At 41.7% G+C, this 13681-nt stretch overlaps 1 long non-coding RNA gene and 1 pseudogene across 1 annotated transcript; both read left to right on the forward strand.

Moving 5' to 3' along the window:
* Positions 1–265: 265 nt before the first annotated feature.
* On the forward strand, positions 266–10619 carry LOC121999289 (annotated as a pseudogene).
* LOC122005817 lies at positions 1618–2059 on the forward strand. The gene is made up of 3 exons (XR_006118553.1): positions 1618–1743; positions 1821–1911; positions 2003–2059. It is a non-coding gene; the product is annotated as an uncharacterized LOC122005817 (long non-coding RNA).
* Positions 10620–13681: the final 3062 nt, after the last annotated feature.

The raw sequence follows: 13681 nt of genomic DNA on the forward strand, positions 1-13681 counted from the left end.
CGGTTCGCGGCCGAGATCAGGGACCCCTGGAAGAAGGTCAGGGTGTGGCTCGGAACCTTCGACTCGGCCGAGGCTGCCGCTCTGGCCTACGACTCCTCCGCTCGCGCGTTCCGTGGTTCCAAGGCCAAGACCAACTTTCCCCTAGCCGCCGCCGCTGCGTCTCCCACCCCTACTCCTGCATTCCGCTGCCCTCCCTCCGCTGACCCAACCCTAGGGTTTTGATAAGATACAAATTGGAATTAAGCCGACCCACCACATTCTACGCACTCATCACCGAGAGGTCCGAGACCTTGCAACAGCGGCATCGTCGTCTGCAAATCTCGAAGCGAAGATGAAAATTGTGGTGGCTTATCTCCTGGCCGTCCTCAGCGGCAACCCCAACCCCTCCGCCGATGATATCAGATCCATCCTTGAATCAGGTTGAACTCTCTTCCCTCTCATATTTATCTTGGTTTCATTTCGGTGATCCTTGTTTCTTGCTTGTAGTAGGAGCGGAGGCAGAGGATAAGAGGATCAACCACTTCCTCGCGGAAGTCAAGGGCAAGGACATAACGGAAGTCATCGCTGCCGGCTGGGAGAAGTTCGCTTCCGTGCCCTCGGTGGCTCTGTGGCTGCCATCGGGGTCGCCGCCCCTGGTAGCGGCGGCGCGGGCGGCGCCCCAGCTGCAGAGGAGTCTAAGAAGGAGGAGAAGGTGGAGGAGAAGGAGGAATCCGACGAGGTGAAACTCCCTGTCTTTCCCTCCCGTAAATTTTCGTTTCCGACATAAATTTGTGGTTTTTTTTCTTTCTCGTTTCCAATTCCTGTTTTTGGAAAACACAAGCTATGGAGATTGGTTTGATTGCTATTTGTTGTAAGTTTTGAAGGTAATGGCAGTCTTTTTTATTTTATATACTAGCATATCACTTAAACGGCTACAAGTATGCCACTTTTTCCAAATTTAATAGCACATGGTAAAGTCCTATCTTGTGATCAAGGTTCACAAAGCATATACAGAGGCATAAAGTCATGCAGACAAAGACTGAATATTGTTAGTAAAGTGCATAAACTCTCAAGTATTTGGATTAATTAGAGTTGAAGATGTAAGGGGTGGAGGGAAAAAGGAAATCTTTGTTAGTATTAATGATAAGTCGCCATGATGATTACCATTGTTATTGCTAAATTTGTTGATCTCCTATGTTTAACTCATACCTCAAGTATGTAATTAAATGGTTTAATTTCATACTTTTTCGTATTGTTGTGCATACGTAGGATTTTGTTTCTCTGCAGGGAGTTAGATGAGTGGTTTATAGACACCTAGTTGCATCTCTTATTTTCCTCTACATGTATGCACATTTTTTGACATCGGTTGGCAATTCATGTGTATTTATCTTTATTTTAACATACTTCTAACTTTTAACTATGACCAGTGCTTCTTGAATTATCTTTGAAGGTTTGGAATCTTCAACCCAGCAGTCGTGTATGATCACCTGGGAGAAATTTATTCAGCACTTATTCTGGGAAGCTTAGTGTTCTGCATTTTGTTATACTTGAAAGTGAGCTTCTGTAAATTTCAATCTAGCTTTTCCTATGGTTATTACTGCCCTTTGTTCCTAATTTGAGAGCAAGGAAAGGAGTAGCAACACTAAGCAGTTCAAAGAATTTAACTGCTACGAGAACTGTTTCAATTCAAAAACCATCTGTTTTAAAGGAGAAAAGCAAGTTGTCCTCTGGCCAACCTTCAAAAAATGCTAAGAATGTGACCAAGTAAGGATTTCGATTTTGCAGATATTCTATCATGAATTACCATGACATGTTTTTATCTATAACTGGTGTCCTGGTAGTGTTGCTGCAAAGAATATAACGTCTATTGGAATTGCACAAGAAAATCAAGCTATTAAAAGGCAAAAGCTGGATGATGGAAGATCCAAACAGGTTAATACTTTTGAAATATTTTTTCTAATAACCTTTTTTTACTTGGGACAGTATAATTATTAATATTTCATTTTGATATGGTCATAAATAGATACACAATTTGAAAAATAGAGTTCTACTCCATAAGTCGAGATTGGGTTTAGCTAGTGCTCCTGACGTGCACTCCTCTGGTGCTAAAGTTGGCCAGGGAGAGAAACCATTGCAGCAGGTACATGATAATATGGTCAACTTTATTCTTCTGATAATTAGATGAGTGTTGAAACCATTCAGTAAGACCTTCATTTGCTCATGCATCATCATCTTTAGGATGATGCAGCTTCAGTCAAACAAAGACGGCCTGCACTTACTTTTAATCACTGTTACCTAATCATGGCAGGTTATGTGCCAATGCTTAAACTTTTATTAGCTATATTTGATAGTGAAGGATTTTATCTGTTACTTGTTCCCAGATGTATCACTATTTTTACATATTACAATTATGTTTGCATGGGTGCACTCTATTCTTGCATTTCCATTCTCTGTACTAATGGTTACATGAGATTTCTCCAATCTGCATATAGATTAAACTATATTTGTGTATGTAAGTGTACTTTGTAGAATATGTAGCAGTCTTACTTTCTTCTGGTTGTCTCTTTAACCAATTGATTCTCTTTTGCTTCTTAACTGTGCATGTTTATCCTCAACAAACATTAAAAAAGCACGTCTATTTGCTAAAGTCAAATGTCATAAATTCAATGCAGCCTCATTCATTTTCTTTTTTAGTATAGAAAGTAATATATGCTCTTGATCACAGACTTAAACAGGAAAATCACTCTGTGATTTGTTTTGCTGAATAGTTAAGTCTCAATCATTAGCCAACACCAGGGAGCAGAACTACCCAAGACTAGTAGTTAATGCTCTAGATATTTCCATGGGGAATTGTGCTATAACATGTTTTGGTGTTGAGGGTTTTAGTCGTAAAAGGAGTACCATGAGATCAAATTGCATTGGAAAATGCAATTTCCTTAAAAAAATTAGTTAAATATTTATGTTTGGTACAAATGAATAACCTTATTTGTGACTTCATTAGTATTTTATTTTCAAATGTTTCATTGCCTACTCTATATGTGTTTGTTCGTGATCCAAGATATGTTGACTTAAGAGTTCAGAGGATATTTTCTAACCATATCTACTTGTGGAACCAACTGAATCACAAAAAACCTTCAAGTATTTTTTCCATTATGTGAAATCTTATGAAATGATTTATTTAGAAATCTAAAACACTTGCCCACCAATATTCAATGTTGCCATATATTCACCGTCATGGAAAAAAAATTCTCTCACATCCTTGGTCTCACTGCCAACTATAATACACATATGCATGTACTTCTGTTGCAACAATAGGATTATTTTTACTATGATGATGGGATCTTATATAATATCACATACATGTAAAAACTCTTTAAACATGGCTTAGAATATGATGTCTTTGATTTCGGCAACCACATTCTAGCTTTCATTATAAGGAATACCCAATGAATTGGGATGTCACAAGTCAATTTGAATATGGCGCATTGGAATACTTTCCTGCCTGGTCTCTATTTAAGCTTTTCAAGCTAGTTCTGCAGTTCCATGAACTTTTCAATCTCTAAAGCTCCATTCATGTTAAGTTGTTGGGAAAAGAGCATCTTGACAGAATTGAAATTCTCCTCTTTTTATCAGTAAAGTTTGATTTCTGGCTATACAATAAACACTTGCCTCACACTGCTTGTTCAATTTTCTTGCACGGAGAAGTATATTCACTAATATGAGGTCCTGGCAGAGGAAACCTTAGGTGGAATAGGTTATTCTTTGCTTTTAAATAATTGCCATTAAAACCACATGAGGATCTTACCTCTTGTTGATATTGTTGGACTTCCTTTTGCTCAACCATTTGGTTTGTGCCTTTCTTCATGCTAGTTTTTCTAGCTATGTGTTGTTATTATGCAAGTTGTATCTCATGTATTAATATCCTTCTATAATGAACAAATGAATTACTTGGCAATGCTTTTCAGCCTAATTTTTCCTATCAATGTAGTTGCAATTTATACAGTTTGTGGACAATTTTTTTTTCTTGTGCAGGGCATGGAACTGTATCCTCGTATCGGCAAAAACTTTGACATCAAGGTTTTTACAAACTGCCGATTTGGTATGATGTCCTGGGCTGTTCTTGCCGTCACATATTGCATCAAATAGGTCAATTTTATCTTTACATCTGTTCTTTGAGCTGTTGATAAATATAGCATATGAGGAAAGCACTAATATGTCAAACAACATCTGGAACAATAAAGAAATTAATTGAGGAAGAAGATGCTGACTTTACAGATGTCTGTATCCCTGGTTTTAAGCTGGGTGATAGTGAGAAATTTTTCTAATTTTCTTAGTTTAAATTGCAAATCCTTCAGATGTCAGCCTACACTTTTTTTTAACTGCTATGGGTTCCTGTAGGTATTACTTACTTGGGGTTAAAAGGCCAATTGATCTTAGTTTTGCCCATCAATGCCTCAGCTTCACGTCCAGTTTGTTAAAAGAACTTTTGGTGGCTTACAAGAGAGTTACAGTTACCCTAATATTTCCAAATGCAGTGTTTAAAGGTGCGCCTTTATAGTTGGGCGTTGCTCTCATGCGAACCATGCTCCATATGACTGACTGTAGTAACCAATAAAGAACAAATGATCATTTGGGGAGTAGGTATTTATTGCCATCGACTTGTTATCTCAAGCAATTAGGCACCTGGATGTAATGCCTTATGTCAAAGGATGGATTCCCCAAGTCGACCTTAAAAAAACATGAGAAAGACAATAATGACTGAAGGTTGTACAGTTGAGAGATTATTTGAAGCAAAACATGTAGAGTTTTCTAGTTAATTCACCTATGATGCTGATATCTGGATCAAAAGACAAGACAAAAAGGATAAATACACATTAACTCTAACTTGTTTGAGTGTTCTAGTTTGAGTGTTCAAAAGGAAGCTCTAACTTGTTTTGAGTGCTGAACTAAGGAGGCAGCTGCCTTCTTGCCGCATTCCTTGCTGCTGTGGTTGGTAGGAGAAATCACAGAAAATAGGGGGCTTAGTGCAGGATATTCAGGATACCAAGATGGCATCAGAGGTAGTACAATAAATAGTATATCTCTTCATCAGAGGTAGCTTTGTTCTTCTATGCTTCCTTCATTGGATTTGTTGTGTAGTCATATTTCTTTGTTCAACCATTATCATGCCTAGTAAGTTGTTGTATGATGCTGTCGGTTCTTATCAATCTGTACACTTGAATTAGAAGGAGCAAATTATCTATGTTATATTCTAAGCAGCATATACTAAGTGTCATATATGAAAGTTTTAGATTCTATGTTATATTCGTTATCTTCCACAACAGCCTTTAAAAACTCAGTATTCTATTTTATTTGATACATGCACACATTTGTTTTAGTTATTTGACATATGGTGGATTTATGTGTTTTTCAGTTTACAAATCTCAAGTACTCCAGAGTTGAAATTCGAGTGGGCTGAATGCATGCTAGATTACATTTGAGACAGTTGTACCTTGATGTGTTAACAGAATGTTATACTTTGATTTTGATATCTATTAGCTAGCTTTTGATGTAAAAAGAATGTTTGGGTATTTTATGGATATTGTTGTAAGAAGATTATTTATATAATTTGTGAATATTTGTGTATTTTATGGATATTATTGAATGAAGAATATTTGTACAATTTATGAATATTTGTGTATTTTTTTTTGTTATTGTCGGTTTTAAAATCAAATCTGTGCTGTTAAAAAATATACATATTACATCGGTTTTCCACCGATGTAAAACCGGTGTTATAAAGTAATATTACATCGGTCATTTACCGCTGCCAAAACTGGTGTTATTAACATACAATATTATATCGGTTTTACACCGTTGATGAAACGGTGTCGTTAAGTGATACTACACCGGTTAATAACCGATTCGAAGACCGGTGTCGTTAAGTGATACTACACCGGTTTTAACCCGATGTCTAAAATGGCAGACTTTTAACATCGGCTTCATAGACATCGGTCGAAAATCAAATAGACACCGGTGGAAAACCGATGTCTATGAGCGATTTTGTTGTAGTGCTACGAAAAGCTATTTTTATTATAGTGACATGTCCGGACTGGTACTAACTTGAGTATCGGAGGGTCTTCGCAAGAGACTCCCCCTGATTTCTGGGTGCTGATGTTTTGTTGGCTTGTTTCCATGTGCATTGGAATAGTAAGAAAGCTTTCTTGTGGTGTAAAAAAAATTTTTACCAGTCAACCACTGATCTACTATGCCCAGTACGTTATCTCTGTAATTTTCAGACAAGATCACTTGACTCTCCATATATATACTAGATCAGTTTGCTTAGATTATTTGATCAAACCAATGAACCCTACTTGATCCGTTGGTTCAACTCAACGAAAGCAACTCAGCTTAGTTGACATGACCAACCAACTCATTCTGATTCTAGTTGACTAACCAGCTCAACCTAGTAACTTGGCCAACTAGCTTGGCCTTCCAGCTTGATGGTTCAACTTAACTAGCTAGTTTAATTTAATTACTAGCTCTATGACCAAGTAGCAGATCAAATTGATAGATCTGCTATACTCAAATAATACTTTAATTTTCTAGCTACATCGATCACGGGACTACACGATAAGTGCATCTACGAACTTTGATAAAAATATATATCTTATTTGAGCATTTTAAGATGGCCTTGGTGGAGTATATACCAGCGTGAATCCTTTGTTGACATGCTGTTTTCTTGTGATTTGATCATGGGGCGTTATCTTCTCTTATCGAGGAGAAGAATAGAGAGCGAATTCTCCGAGTAGCGTGCACGAATGTCAATGATAGCCATATGCATCACTTGTGTAATATTATGGCATTTACTATCACTCGAGTAGCTTTGAGAAATGAGGTTTAATTTGACTTCCATCTCTTTCTTCCAACACACACAACCATTCACGTGTTCTCAGTTACGATTGGCGGAGAAGCCCCGGAGCGGCGTGTGCCCGTTAGGCTGCAGCCGCCGGCTATCTGATACAGTTTGTCTGTGGCACACACTTCATAGTGATACCGATTAATCAACCTATGCATGTTAATTTCCACCGAAGAACAATAATACGTGGAAAGGCGTCTTGGCGTCAAATTTAATCCCTCACTGAAAACATGAAAGGGACATTAAAAATTAAACTTAATTTCACTGATAGAATAAAATATTATAAGAATGAGATGATAAATTTTAATAAAAATATTGATAAGGATAAGAATTCATGAAAATAAAATATGATTATGATGATAACGGGTAAAAATAAAAGGATCTAGATTTAATATATTTGAGATTAGTAGTTATTTAATAAATCAATAAATATATAACTTTTTCAATAAATAAAAATAAATTTGAACTCATATTTTTTTTTATTCTCCTCTTCTACATAGAGTATAATTTTTTTTATAATTCTTCTTTCAACAAAGTGATATCAGAACTTTAGCTAATGGAGGTATGACTCCCTTCCAAGTTCCAATACTCAAGGCGAGTAATTATGATAATTAGAATATCAAAATGAAGGTGTTTCTTAGAGCTCATAATGTTTGGGAGGTTATAGAAAAATGCTACATTGAGCTGTTCAACGTTATCTCCAATTGAAAAAGATAGTCTAAGAGATTTAAGAAAGAGAGACAAGAAGGTTCTATTCCTCATTTATCAAGTTTTAGATGAGGATGATTTTGAGAAAATCTCAAGTACTACTTCAGCGAAGTAAGCATGGAAAAAGCTCTAAGTCTCACATCAAAGAGAAAAAAAAAAGTAAAAAAAGGTATGACTTTAAACAATAAGAAGTCAATTTGATGTTCCTCGTATGAAGGAAGGCAAGTTGGTATGCGATGACTTTTCTAGAGTCTCTATCATTTTCAATCAACTAAAGAGAAATGACGATAAGCTAGAAGAAGTAAATATCATTGAGAAAATTCTTCGATCATTGGATTCAAAATTTGATAGCATTACAACCATCATCGAAGAGACCAAGGATCTACAAGCCATGATGATAGAGCAACTCCTGGTTCATTACAAGCCCATGAAGAAAAGAAGAAGATAAATGAAGAAATTACTCAACAACTCCTAAAGACGACTCTTCAACTGACAAAGAAAGATGAAAACTTCAGTAACAATAGAAGTAAATGTGGAAGAGGTCGTGGATATGGATGAGGTCATACTAATGAGCAAGGATGTATTTCGAACAACAATAATGAAAGAGAAGAACATTCAACAAGAGGACGTAGAAGAGGGTACACAAACTCGAGGTATGATAAATCTCAAGTTAAGTGCTACAATAATGATAAATTTGGACATTATGCTAAAGAATGTAGATCACCCAAGAATAAAGTATATGAAAGAACAAACTATATGGAAGAAAGAAGAGAAGAAGATGACACCCTACTGCTAGCATATAAAGATAATGAAAGAGGCGAAGATACAATGTAGTATCTCGATATTGGTGCAAGTAATCATATGTGTGGGAAAAGAAACATACTTGTAGAGCTTGATGAATCAGTTGGTGGTAATGTATCTGATGTGGAGAGGGCTTAAGGGGAGAGGAGCAATTAGAAGAAGGGGGAGGGGCATTTTGGTCATGGCACTGTAGCGTTCCATTTAGCGTATTGTTCACCTGTGGAAAAGTAGCTTCTTCGTTTTTTTTTGCTTACGCCACCAATAGAGAGGGCCAGTTTCTTTCCCTCATGCTATGCTCCTCGCTGGTGTCAGCCACCTCAGGCACAGGGAGCTTCTTCTCCGCCCCGACGATGAACCGAGGGAGGGGAGTCTCTTCTGCGTTTTCACGCCACCATCACAAAAGGGCAAGGAGTATTTTGGCTGGGTTTTCTTCGACACCGCCGCTAGGAGGAGGCTTTTGGCGCGTTGGTTTCCTTCTTCGCCGCCAAGCTCGCACATCCCCTTTGCGCCAACACCCTCTCAAGCAGCCCTTTTCCTCCTTCCTCTCCACGCCTCTGTCGTTGCCGGTTGCACCGATGCTAACACCGGTAGAGGGGGTCTTCTCCGTCACCTCATGCACAGGAGGATTCCTTCGTTGACTTCGTCGCCACCACCACAAAGAGGAAGGGGGTTATGGCTGGATGGTTTGCTCCGCCGCCACAATGGGGAGGACGCCACCTCTGTCGCCTTCTCCCTCATCTCCAACAAGCTACCGCCGTCTCCCTCACCCTTAACGCACCAACGCCCAAAGCCGCTTCTAGCGGTCGCCGCCTTCCGGGCCATCGACAACCAAGCGCTGCCTCCATCTCCCTCTTTTCTGGAGTCCACAGCAAACCATTGGTGATCTCCTCTAGGACGCCACAGCCTCGCCTCTCTTGCCGCCTCATCGTAGGCCACCTCCAAGTCGTCCTCCATGTTGTGCGCCTTCGAGGCTGATTGGGCCTTTGAGCTCTCGCTGCCAGTGGGCTCCGATTTAAGTGTGCTCCGTCTTTGTTATGTCGATATCATGTTTCGGCCTTTATTTCGCCATTGTATCCCGGCCTGCATGTCGATATCATGTTTCGGCCTTTATTTCGCCATTGTATCCCGGCCTACTTGCCGATGTCTTATCCCAGCCTAAGTGTCGATGTTTTATCCCGACCTACGTGCTAATATCATAGCCCGGCCTGTGTGCTGATGTCATAGCCCGGCCTGCGTGCTGAGGTCGAATCCGGTTTCGTGTCGTAGCTTCCGGCTCCGTGCCACGTTCGGCTCCGCTTCGTCAGATCCAGCTCTTAATCTGACTCAGACTCATCTGCTCTTCCGGGTCACGACCACTCGAGCAGCGTCCCATCCGAGGGCGCCCCCCTGGGCCAGGGTACATTCTCTATTCATGTACTCTGCATATTTCATTATTATACATATTGGTTTGTTATTTATATATTCGTTGGATCTATCTCGAGCCTCGGGGTACCATAGACCGAGGCAACCCGATCGTTGGTTGTAGGTAGCATTGACCAGAGGACTTCTAATGACTTGGACAACAAAGAAGTCATCTTAGCATACCCCCTCCGGGACATCATGACTCTGTCAACATTCCATCCACCTCACCCCGCAGTCCGTTTGACTCAGATTCTAGACAGGATCAATTTGGTGTCGTCTGTGGAAATCTTCTCCACCTGTTCTAAAACATGAAGATGGACGACGCCGGGAGCTTCTCCACCATTATCACAGTCCCAAAGGATCCCGATGAACATTTTATCATCTACCCTCACTCCACGGGTATTCAGGAGTCGAGAGATTGAGTTGGAACTTCAGCTAACCAACAGGTTAGTTTTCCCATTATATTTTTTCCTGACTCCACTGGTATTCGGGAGTCAAGAAACCGAGACAAACCTCAGCCGATTAGCATGGCTTCTAAATCAGGAACGTTATGAGCTTTGCTTTCTTTTTACAGTTATAGGATCTGCTATAGTTCCCTGATAAAAGAGTAAGATCCTAGTCCCTTTATAAAAACCTAGGGCTCTAGATCTTTGATTAAACACTAGGGGCACAGCTCACTGATCAAACATTAGGGGCACAGGTCTCCAATCAAACACTAGGGACACAACCTCCCTATTAGTGACTTGCAGTACAGCTTCCCGATCAGGATCTAGGGATCTCTCTCTTTGATTACAAGCTAGGGGTCTTACTTTCCGATCAAGGACTTGGGGCCTAGCTTCTCGATTGGGTGTGTTACAAGCTCTGCACCCTTCACCATGGGACTTTGCATCCTCTTACTGCTACATCCTCTACACCCTTCACCATGGGGCTCAGCATCCTCTTATTGCTATAGGCTCTACACCCTTCACCATGGGGCTCTGCATCCTCTTACTGCTACAGGCTCTGCACCCTTCACCATGGGGCTTTGCTTCCTCTTACTGCTATAAGCGCTGCATTCTATTACTACTATATGCTCTGCATCCTACACCTGTTTTGCATCCTCTTACGTCTACAGGCCCTGCTCCCTTTACCCACGGTGCTCTTCTTCCTTCTACTAATACGGACTTTGCTCCCTTATATTGCCATGGGCTTCACTTCCTTTGACGGCCAGGGCTCAGATTATTATCTTCTCCCCTCGCTCCACAAGTATTCGAGAGTTGAGGGACTGAGACAGATTCTCGGCCGGTCGACACCACTTTGTGATCAGGTACGACATAGGCTCTGCTCCCTCATATTACTATAGGCTCCGCTTCTATGGACTTCAGGGCTTAACTTCCCCCGTTCGGGGTCAAGCGGTCTTCACTAGTCTCAGACTAACCTATCGGATCCCTTATCTCCCCCGTTCGGGGTCGAGTGGTCTTCATGGTCTCAAGCCAACCTATCGGACCCCTTATCTCCCCCGTTCGGGGTCGAGTGGTCTTCACTAGTCTTGGACCAGCTTATCGGATCTCTTATCTCCCCCGTCTAGGGTTGAGTTATCGCCACCGGTCTCGGACTGGAGTATCACCACTGGTCTCGGACTAGAATATCGTCATCGATCTCAAACCGGAGTATCATCACTTGTCTTGGACCAAAGTATCACCACTGGTCTCGGACTAGAGTATTGCCATCGGTCTCGGACCAGAGTATCGCCACTGATCTCGGACTAGAATATCGCCACTAATCTCGGATCAGAGTATCACCACTGGTCTCAGACCAGAGTATCGCCACTAGTCTCGGACCAGAGTATCGCCACCGGTCTTAGACTGGAGTATCGCCAACGACCTCCCAGTCGGGCTCCAAACTCTCGCCCCAGCACGAGTTATAAGCGAGCATGCTCTTGCAACCAACGACCTCCCGATCAGGCTCCAGATTCTCACCCCAGCACGAGTTATAAGTGAGCATGCTCTCACGCCTCCAAACTCTCGCCCCAGCGCGAGTTATAAGTGAGCATGCTCTCACGCCTCCAGACTCTCGCCCCAGCATAAGTTATAAGTGAGCATGCTCTCACGCCTCCAGACTCTTACCCCAACGCGAGTTATAAGTGAGCATGCTCTCACGCCTCCTGACTCTCGCCCCAGCGCGAGTTATAAGTGAGCATGCTCTCACGCTTCCAGACTCTCGCCCCAGCATGAGTTATAAGTGAGCATGCTTTCATGCCTCCAACCTCTCGCCTTAGCACGAGTTATAAGTGAGCATGCTCTCATGCCTCCTGACTCTCGCCCCAGCGCGAGTCATAAGTGAGCATGCTCTCACGACTAATAACCTCTTGGTTGGGCTCCAGACTCTCGCCCCATCGCGACTTATAAGTGAGCATGCTCTCACGATCAACGACCTCTCGATCAGGTTCTCACGATCAACTACTAGTCGGTTGGGTTACTCCCTAGTCCGGGGCTAACTTCACTTGCCTCTCTGCCCGGTACTCACCATTCGCGTTTCACTCATCATTGTTGGTCGGTCAGCCCTCACCACTCACTCATTGCTCTGCCTGGTACTCATCACACTCGCTTCACTCGCCGCTCTGCCTGGCACTCACCGCTTGCGTTTCGCTCATCGTTGTTGGTCGGTTGGCACTCATCGTTCACTTGTTGCTCTGCCCCCCACTCATCTCACTTGCATTGCTTGACACTCACATCTCACTCGCTGCTCAACTCAAGGGCTCTACTCCCAATCACCTTCAATTTCATAGGCTTTACGCTCATTCCCAGTCGCTCTCACGACTTTGCTTGTCCATCATTCTCTCTATGGACCGGTCACAAATTACTGTCACTCAGTCGGCATTTTTCTAGGTCACGCTCACGGCTTTACTCGTCCATCATTATCTTTATTACCCTTTCACAATTATTCGATTACTCAATCATGATATACTTTCACTCGGTCGACATTTTTCTCAGTCGCACCCGCAGGCTTTGCGCCCACTCGGATCCCCGGTTATGCCCCCTTTTGCATTCGCCTTCGATGGGCTTTGTGCCCACTTAGGGTATCGATGTTGTACCTTTCGATCTCTCGGGATTCGCTCCTGCTCGATTCATAAGCTCGGTGATTACCCAGTGTTGGGTTTTTTGGGCCGCAAAAACCGCTTTTTTCGTTGCGAAAACCCTGAATCCCATGCCACCGGATCCGTGCGAAGTTATAAAATAAAAATTTTCTACGTGTACGAGTTTCTCTAACCTAGATCTATACTAGATCTACAAAGAAAAGAGTTTACCCTTGATGCGATGCCCTTCGCAAATCCCGCTCGTCCAAGGTTCACCGGATCTCAAGGTTGTCAAGTGTACAACCCTCTATGTGTATCCACACGAACAAATCTATGGAGAGAATCACTAAAGATGTGCTAGCAACCTTAGAGGATCAGCAATGGTGGAGGAGAGGGAGAGAAGAAAGGTAGAGAGGAAGAAGAAGGAGGTTACCAAAACCAAATGAGACTCACACTTGTGAATTAAGTGGCCGGCCACCTTTTTGAGGCTTATAAACCTCCATGGGATTTCAAGAGTCACAAATCTTGATCTCCCTCATGAGGTGGCACACACATGTGCTAGCCTTGATGATATGACACATCATCATTAGTCCACTTAATGCCAACTCACAAATGAGGTGGCAATGGTCAAGTCAAACTTGACCTTTCATCTTCCTCTCAAGTCAAGTCAAACTTGGCCACTTCTCTCCCATGGTTGATCAAATCTAACCATTGGTTCAAGTCAAGTTTAATTTAATGAATCTCTATTCATTGAATTAAATTGGCTCAATGAGTCTAAGTCCAAATTAGACTCATTTAACACATGAACCAAATTGAGTCCAACTCAATTAGTTTACTTTGGA

The sequence above is a fragment of the Zingiber officinale genome, chromosome 1A (genome assembly GCF_018446385.1).
Source record: "Zingiber officinale cultivar Zhangliang chromosome 1A, Zo_v1.1, whole genome shotgun sequence".
Lineage (NCBI taxonomy): Eukaryota > Viridiplantae > Streptophyta > Magnoliopsida > Zingiberales > Zingiberaceae > Zingiber > Zingiber officinale.